This window comes from Neofelis nebulosa, chromosome 11 (assembly GCF_028018385.1).
Source record: "Neofelis nebulosa isolate mNeoNeb1 chromosome 11, mNeoNeb1.pri, whole genome shotgun sequence".
NCBI lineage: Eukaryota > Metazoa > Chordata > Mammalia > Carnivora > Felidae > Neofelis > Neofelis nebulosa.
Genome location: NC_080792.1, coordinates 46,789,412 through 46,798,790, shown reverse-complemented (window position 1 = coordinate 46,798,790; position 9,379 = coordinate 46,789,412). Strand labels below are relative to the sequence as shown.

Genomic DNA, 9,379 nt, shown 5'->3' with positions numbered 1-9,379 from the left:
GATTAACTTTTTTTTTCAGCTGCAAATTCCAACAATAAAGGTATTGCTAAAGGAGGGATTAATGTTAAAGTAATTCTGTGTCTACAAAAACTGACCTCAAAGGAATTAATTACACAAAACATATTAGGTACCAGTTCAAGTAAATCTTCAATTTAAAATGTCAATTGCAAAACATAAATCTCTTTGATAAGTTTTAAGTCATGGTGTTAAAGTTGCAACCTGCAGTCTAAACCAATTACAAAGAAAACACTCAAATCATGGTTTTTTAAAAAATATCTTTAACATATGCTTTACTTTCTTTAACTTATCTATACTATGTAACAATTTTATGCAACATTTTCAAATTAGAGACTGGTTCCAGATATTTTAAAGGTATTACAAGTTTACTTCAAATCTAAGTGTAGTATCTGCCTGAGTAATAGCCATATTACCTCCCAAAAGCATTCATTTAAGTAGGATCATTTATAAAGACCTTTTAAAGTCCTATGAAGGGGCAAAGTTCCATCAAAGCCATCTGAGTCGTGTGTGTGTAAAATATAAATGTATGTTTTTATATATAAAATGTGTTGTATACACACACATACATATATACTAGCACATTAACATATTAAATTTAGAACAACGTAAAAGAGGCTTTTAATTTAACATTTGTTGACAGATGTTTATCGACTTTGTGCAAAATGTCAGTGATGCATATGAGAAGGCAATGTTTGTAGCACACAGAAACTATTATTTGTTCCCAGTGCCTTTACTTGTCCACTGTGTAATCCTCTATAAATTACCTGATACCCACCCCCTAATCCCATACCCATCCCCCATCACTTTTCTTAATCTACAAAATGGGTAGTAATATTTGACTGCAAAATCATTTAAGAACTTCACATGGGAAAGTCTGTACTAAATACACAAATATAGCAAGTGTATTTTGCCATTATGAATAATAAATTGTGTTTTCAGTCTGTTTTCTTTTTTTCACTAAATCTTATTAACTTGACATTTTTCCCCTTAATAAAATGAGTCATTAACTTCCTTTTTAAAATTTCTGATATATGTGCATAAGCACTTTTCAATTTTGTGGTGAAATATATCAAGATAGAAATGTTTTTAAAAATGCACAGTATACAGTATACATCATTTATGTTGTACTTATATAACTTACATAACTTATAACATTTGTGTCATGACTTATATGTCATTCTGTGAAATTTTAAAAATTTAATTACATCATGTATAGTAACATTTAAAGTTCACAGTTTGCCACAGTCATCTTTTCTTTCTGAGGCTTTCATAACCACCCCAAAGGTCCTTGCTGATCCACTGAAATAATAAAAAAGGAGGGATATCCTTTCTTTACTATAGAAGTTGTAAAAGAAAAAAGAGATCCTATACTAGAATGATATTTGCAAATAACAAAAGGTACTTTTGAAGGTATTTTTAAAAGGTGAGGCATCATCTCCAGAAAACAGATTGTAGCATATTAGAAAAACCAGGTAGTATCCATCTGAAAATTCTAAAGAATGTAAGGGTATCAGTAAGTTATTGGCTAACAAAAATGAGCCTGTATCATTAAAAGAGACCATAAAGGAAAAAGGCAGTTGATAGAAATTGAATCCATTTCGTGAAGTGTTGCTAATATTAGGTCTTTGTTGAACTTATTGGCACGAACTAAAATTAATCACACGAATAAGAACTATAAAACTTATAGATAATGAAATAAAGAGGGAAGAATCACATTTCCCAAAATGGCAAATTATGTTTCTCCCATTTTGAAAAAATTATAATCAAAATTTTTCATGTTATGTGTATCTACATAATGATGCCTATAAATAAATATTTTAAAGTTTTAGATATTGCACACAAATGAATTAATTTTATACACTTAAAATAGATCATGTCATTTATACCTCAAATTTTTGTATTTCAGTTCTTATACAAATGAAGACAAGTAGGTTCCTTTGGTTAGCATAGTTTAACATAATTATTAAAAGACCAGAATATATGGTTTAGCCTTACAGCATGCAAATACCAAAATATTGGTCATTAAAATCTGGAGATAAGAAACCCAATAATGATGAGTGGAAATCACTCATTTAACAAAAATAATAAAATTCAAATTTAAAAGTTAGAAGCTATACATAGCAAAGGAAACATGTACCCATCTGTGAGCATAAGCTATTTGGAAGTTAATTTTTTTAGTTATATAGACATTTTTGTTGTGATATAGTGGTGATAGAATGAACAATATTTCTCTTCATTAAAATAAATGATCTATATCGTGGCTTTCTAGCATCTTATTTTCAAGGAAGTCAAATACTATAATTTGATCTCACTTGATCTCAAATAAATTTTGAGGACGTTTTTCTTTAGCCTTCTATGAAAATACAGCAAAGGTTCTTACAAAGCTGGGGTTTAAGAAAGGGAGAGATGTTCACATTATAGACTTTTTATGTTACAGTGAGATAAATACATTGTACATTAGAGGCATGGTATAAAAATACCAGGATTTTTAGGAATAGGGATTTTTCTTACATATGTTTGGCAATTGTTCAGAGTTAAATAGAATAAACTGTTTGTCCCCCGACAGACTGAAAATGAATGACCTGTATTATATGGATTAAGACTTTTCAAAGAATTAGAGCACAGTAAATTCATTTATCTATGAAGTTTTACTGAACAGCACCTAACCTGTCTTTGATGATTCAGAAGGTACTTCACAAATTTTTGGTACCTTTGAATTAATATTTATGAACCTTCATTACCACTATAATTAAGACATACGAGGTATCAATTAATAGAGAACTCCAGTGAGAGAATGCCACGTCAACTAAGCTTTATCTCTGCACAGACATCCCATTCTTGTCGGCCCACAGTACCGATGTTACTATTTGCAATTTTGACAGCTCCTTGCTTATAAATATAAAATCCCCAAATTCAAGAGGAGGTACTTTTTTGAATCGAAGTTTTTCTGACCTTCTTTTTTCCTATTTTTGTTGGTAAGACCATGTGAAGTTCTCAGTGTTCATGGTCATAACTCCCTATTTGGTAATTGCCAAAGAAATTTATCAAGTTGGCCAAAACACAGATGGAGAACTAAGTGGATACCGATATGAAACAGAGAAAGAGTGATCACTCTTAGTCTCACCTTTGACACCATGTGGACACATGCCACTGATGTGATTTGACCCTCAACACTGGGACTCCCATAGGCTCAAGAGGTGGGAGTCAATATTGTTTTAAAGGGAAGATTCTAATCACACAATTCCTATCAGAGTTTTTAGTCTTTTTTATGTATAGTCATTTGGCCTTTATTCATGGCTTGTACCCTCTGTATTTTTTTTTAATCACCAAATCTTTTATTTATTAACTTTAATTTTAATTCCAGTATAGTTAACATACAGTTTATATTAGTTTCAGGTGTACAATATAGCAATTCAACAGTTCCATACATTACATTACTCAGTGCTCATCATGAGAACTATGCTCTTTAATCCACATCCCATATTTTTCCCATTTCCCCACCCCCACCCCTCTGGTAACATCAGTTTGTTCTCTATAGTTAAGAGTCTGTTTCACGGTTTGTCTCTTTTTTTTTTTCCCTTTGTTCATTTATTTTATTTCTTAAATTCCACATATGAGTGAAATCATATGGTATTTGAGCTTGTCCCCACTTCAGAAAAGGATCTCTTCTTTCTTTGGTCAATAGGTTTGCAAGCCCACATTTGTTCTTTTTTGACTGGTATTATCAGGCCAGTGCAAACCCTAGAAGCTTCATATATTTGCAAAGTGTATCAGATTCTATTTCATATCATGATTCCCATAACCTCCAAACTTTACATTATTTGAATGGCACTCTCTTAGGATATCTGTCTAGTATTATCTGTTTGGGGTATTCACATCCCTCCTCTTTATGTCCCACGTGATCATTTCTGTGTTGCTGTTTTGTTGTTCTCATATCCTGCCCCTTTCTAAGGGTTCATGTTTCTCTTCCTCTTAAAGGGCACTGACCCCTCCCACTATCATTCAAAGTGAGGGAGATGAAAACTACAATGTTTTCCCTAATCTTCACACTCTTCTTCTTTATTTTTTATTAAAATTGTAACATAAAAATGTCACTCTGAAGAAAAGCCTTGGCTTCATCATTCCCAGCTCCCCTTCCCTGGGAAGAGAATACATTGCCTTTTAATCATGTTGGCCTTGCTTTTCCATAAGGCAATAAAAAAACAGTCTCAACAGAGGTTGCCAGTTATAACTTATGTATAAAAAATGGAATTAAAAACGTTTGATGAGGCAGAATCAGGTCCATAGGGACCCAGCCCCCTGTATTTCCCAAGTTTTTATTTTCTCCTTGCATTCCTCCAGCCTCTCTTCTTAATTTTGTCTTGCATGATTCTTTCTCCCAAACATACCCTTAGGATTTCACAGGGGCCTCCTTCCCTAATTTCCCCCCTTTTTTCCTTCATTCCTACCAGCAGGCTTCTGCATTTATTTTCGATTGACTCTGTACTCTCACTGTCTACAAATATTCATTATAGTTGGAAGTCGCAATCTACCTTTTCTGACGCATCAACTGCATATGAACAGAGTTCTGTGAGATTATTTCCTTTTTCTTATTGACTAGATATATGGACTGGCTTTCAATTCACTGCATAGTTTTCCAAATGGATTTATATTGCTGGTACAGAAACACGCCCACATCATCTATCTTACCATTCTTCTTTAATGATTTTTAGCTGCCTTCAAATTGGCCGGTTTCCCCAATCACATCCCCAGCTCATGCATTTGGATGTTAAACCCTGTGCCTTTATGGTTTTACACTAAATTATGCCCTATTTTGTGGAATGCTTTTTTCTGGGTATTTCCTAGAAATTCTACCTGTCCCCCTTCTGGTGACTATAGTAAATACTTTTCTCCTTCCTCCTATTTATTACAGGTTGAGTGTTGTGTCAGCTTTTAGTGCATACTACTTGCATTGTAAATTGCAGTGTAAACCCTGTAAATTGCATTCTCTTGCACTGTAAACCCTGCCAGAAGCTCTAACAGGATGCAACTTGTTGACCTAAGAGGTTCAAATATCCCATATCCTTCTCTGTTTATTCTTAAGAAATATTTTCAATACCCTGTTTTGCATAGATTCCATTAATGTTTTACTTTTCCCTGAATTTCTTGACTCTTTCCCACCTTTTTCCTGCTTTCTACCCTCACCTGGCTCCCCACCGTCAGCCTCCACGTGCCTAACGTACGTTCGCACAGAGATCGTGTGTGTTTATCATGCTGTGGTAGGCAGCTTCCAAGATGGCTCCCAAAAATCCTGCCTTCCGGCATTCATGTTGTTGTGTCATCCCAACCCCAGAGTGTGGGCTGCATGTAATCAGCTGCCTCAGACAAATAGAATATAACAAAAATGATGGGATGCTACTTCTGCGTTGAGGTAACAGAAGTTCCTCTCTCTCTCTCTCTCTCTCCCTCCCTCTCTCTCTCTCTCTCTCTCTCTGGCTTTTCTTGCTTGCTCACTCTAAGAGACTCCACCTGCTATATTGTGAGATGTGCTATGTAGAGGCTCACGTAACAAGGAAATGAGGGAGGCCTCCAACCAACAGCATGAAACTGGGTCCCTCTGTCCAATAGCTCACAAGAAACTGAACCCCACCAACAACCACATAAATGAACTTGGAAATGGCCCCTCATCCAAGCAAGCCTTCAAATGAGATCTCGTCACACCCCCATAGCCCTGGCTGACACCTTCATTGCAACCTTGTGAGACACCTGTAGCCAGAAGACCCAGCTAAGTTGCTCCCAGAATCCTGACCCACAGAAACTGTGAGATAATAACTGTTTGTTATTTATATCTCTTAGTGTAGGGGTAATTTGTTACACAAAAATAGATAACTTATACAGTAATCCCCCTTATCCATGGTTTCGCTTTGAGTAGTTTCAGTTACCCCCGGTCAACAAAGGTCCAGAGGCAGAAAATCAATAGTCACCTAATGCTATATCACAATGACTATGCCATTCACCTCACTTTGTCTCATTACACAGGTGTTTTATCATCTCATATCATGGCAAGAAGAGAAAGGGTAAGTCCAGTACAATAAATTATTTTGAGAAAGAGACCACGTTCACATAGCTTCTATTATAGTATGTTGTTACAATCATTCTATTTTTAGTTGTTAATCTCATACTGTGCTTAATTTAACTTCTAAATTTAACTTCTAAGCATAGATAGGCATGTATGTATAGGGAAAAAACATAGTATATTGTGTTTGGTAATATCTAAGTTTTCAGGCATCCACTGGGAGTCTTGGAATATATATATTCCCCATGGGTAATGGGGCAACTACTGTATACAGAGTATTATAAATATGGTTTACAATCAGAGTCATTAACCTGTGTAAATAGTGATAATGTTCTAATGAAGTAGTTAACTAGATCTTCAGGACCTAGCATAATGCCTGAACCATATTTGCTCAAAAAAATATTTATTCAATGAAATGAGAACTTCCCACTTCTCTAAAACTTCTTTGATCGCCGCTGCTAATAAGTTGGTGTATATTTGAGTTTTGTCTTTGTCTCTTCAGGCTTTTATAACAGAATACCATAGACTGGGGAACTTATAAACAACAGAAATTCACTTCTCACAGTTCTGGAGGCTGGAAGTTCAAGATCAAGGCACCAGCAGATTTGGTGTCTGGTAAGGGTTTCCTTCCTGATTCATAGACCGCTGCCTTCTCACAATGTCCTCACATGGGAAAAGGGGCTAGAGACCTCTCTAGGGCCTATGTTATAAGAACTAATCCCATCGTGAGGGATCCACTGTTATGACTTAATCACCTCCAAAGATCCCACCTCCAAATACCATCACTTTGGGCATTAGGATTTAACAAATGAATTTGGGGGGAAACAAACATGCAGTCTATAGGAGGGTTTTTTGGTAACTGATTTAGGCAAAATTAAAGAGAAAATATTAAAACGGTGACAGGTGGCTCAGAGAACCAAGGAAGGCTGAACAAGGGTGTTCAGGGAAGGCACAAACACCAAGAAAAGCTAAAATCTGTCAAAGCTTAGTCAAGGTTCTGTCTGCCTCAGGGACATTGGCCAGGACATCATGTTGTGGGATAGTTGGGCACTGCTAGACTTTGGATTTCAGTGCTGCCACTATGCATGATCTGTAGCCATTCTGGCCTTTTACATCTTTCTCTGAAGACCCCACATTCGGAGTGGGGCATCCTTTGACTGAGCCGAGCTCATGTGCCCATACCCCCTGCCAGAGCTGAGAGGCAAGGATCATCTGCCCACCTTTTGGCAGGTGGAGGTGGGTTCCTACCTCTCTCTGAAATCACCCAAGGTGGTATTTCTCCAAAACAAAAGGGAACCAGATGCTGGGGGACCAAAAATGACCAATGGTCATGCCATCCTAATAAAGAGCTTTAGTGTTCTCTTTCAGGTAATTTTGTTTTTCTTTTCAAATCTGCTCACCAAATGGATTCCCTTTTTAGTACAGACCATCTAAAATAATAGTCTGTGCCTGGATATTAACAGCTACTCCTTTCTCACCACCCACTTACCATCTATTATAGTCCATTTTCTAGTCAGGTGTGTGAAGAACTAAAAGAGCAGGTTTATGTGCTTTTTTCCCCCTCAGACATGAAAAGGCCTAGATTAACACTTTTAGTCTAAAGAAATAAACTTACAAAGCATCTGGTACTGGACCTGTCTCCCACTGTAAAGTCAATGCCTGGCATTTTCCTTTTCTGGAACATGGGTTTTCCAAGAGCAATTCCATTTTCTTCCTCCTGTAAGGTCTCACAATGGTACGTCTACACTTGTGGATCTAATTATTTTGAAAACTAATCTTCTTCTCCTCCTGCCTGTATTTTTTAATTATTTATGGTCAGTGCCAACAAAAATCCACCCTCTAATTCTAATCCCCATAATCTAGATTCTTTTCTTTATATCATCACTTGCATTTTTCTTGGGCCTTATTTCTTTCTTCTTTCCACATTTCTCCAACCTTGTGGTGGAGATAATGACCCCCTTTTGCTTGTTTTCCTGGAGTTTTCTTGAGCTCCTCCCTCTATCCCCATCTTTGTTTGTGTTCTGAACATCTTTCTCTCTTAAGTTGCTGGCTGTCTGTGTTTGCCGTCTTTCTGTCTTCACATTCTCTTTCTTGTAGCCTTCTTTATCTTTCTACCCAACTACTCTAAAGCTCTTTCTCTGAGTCTTCTATTGAACCTCATATTCACACCTCCATCTTGACTGAAGACTGTTTCTCCATTTCATCTTTTTTCTCCCTATTTTTCTTTATATCAACTATAGTTCTTAACCATGCATCACTAATTCAACACACATTTATTACATATTTATTCTCTGGTTAGAACTGCATGAGGTGCTAAAGAGAACAAAAAGAATAAACTAGAATTCTGTCCTCAGAGGTTCAAGATCCAGCAAAGAAAGAAAACTTGTTAAAAAAAAAAAAAAACTGTAAGTAAACATGATAAACACAATCTTAAGAGGATAACCAAAATACTTGAGAGCACAACAGTTGGAGAGATGGATCCTGCCTGAGAGGTCTCTTCTTCACAGAACAACTGGCATTCAGCCTGACTCTTGAAGGATGAGTGAGGTTTTGCCAGACAGAAATGGGGAAATGTATTTCAGGCACACTGCTAAGTAAAGTCATGGGTGTTGTGGGTTGTTCACAAAGAGATGAGTGGGGACTGAAATCCAGGCCATGCTCTGTATGTTACTACTGATACCCTAGCATAGGGTTGTATCGTCTCAGAAGAAGGTGAACAAAGATATCACATAGGCTGGTGGTATGTAAGTGCATAGTTTGTAAGAGGCAAATACCACACAGCCTTTCATTTCTGCTCTGTTGCCCCTTTCTTCTGTCCTTGAAACCCTCAACCATGAGCTTTTCCAAAGTTAAATTCTTCTTAGATCAGTATATTCGGTGAATGTATGGCCAACCTCATAACCTGCAGTGTTTCCAGTTAAATGGGTTATTCCAATCTTTTCTTTCTTGCATTTATATTGTTTCTCCATACATGTAATGGTGTAGTATCTCTTTAGCTACACAAATATTTCATCTCCAGCTACTGTTTCCAAATAAATGTTTATTGCCTTTGATTTAATTAAAGCTATTAGCACAACGTTCTGTCACAAAAATTTCTTATTTCTATCTTTTCTTGCTTCCTGTATTATTCTTCCAAAAGGAACTTTCTGGAATTTCAAGAAACCATCTGCATTTTATACCTGAGAGAGATCTAAGAGGCATGAGAACTAACCTTAAGCCTCTTATTTACTGATCCAGAAACCACATCTCAGATGCCGAGGTATTTGTTCCAAGTCACAGAGTTAGTTAACAGAAGAATCATCTTCA

At 36.4% G+C, this 9,379-nt stretch overlaps 1 long non-coding RNA gene across 1 annotated transcript in view; it reads left to right on the top strand.

Annotated features, from left to right (window-relative positions):
* The window catches only part of LOC131490260 (uncharacterized), a 10,780-nt gene extending 1,631 nt beyond the window's left edge, over positions 1-9,149 (top strand). Inside the window, exons 2-3 of the long non-coding RNA XR_009251009.1 lie at positions 6,037-6,074; positions 6,576-9,149. This is a non-coding gene — a long non-coding RNA (uncharacterized LOC131490260). The remainder of the gene's footprint in view (positions 1-6,036; positions 6,075-6,575) is intronic.
* The last annotated feature ends 230 nt before the right edge of the window (positions 9,150-9,379 follow it).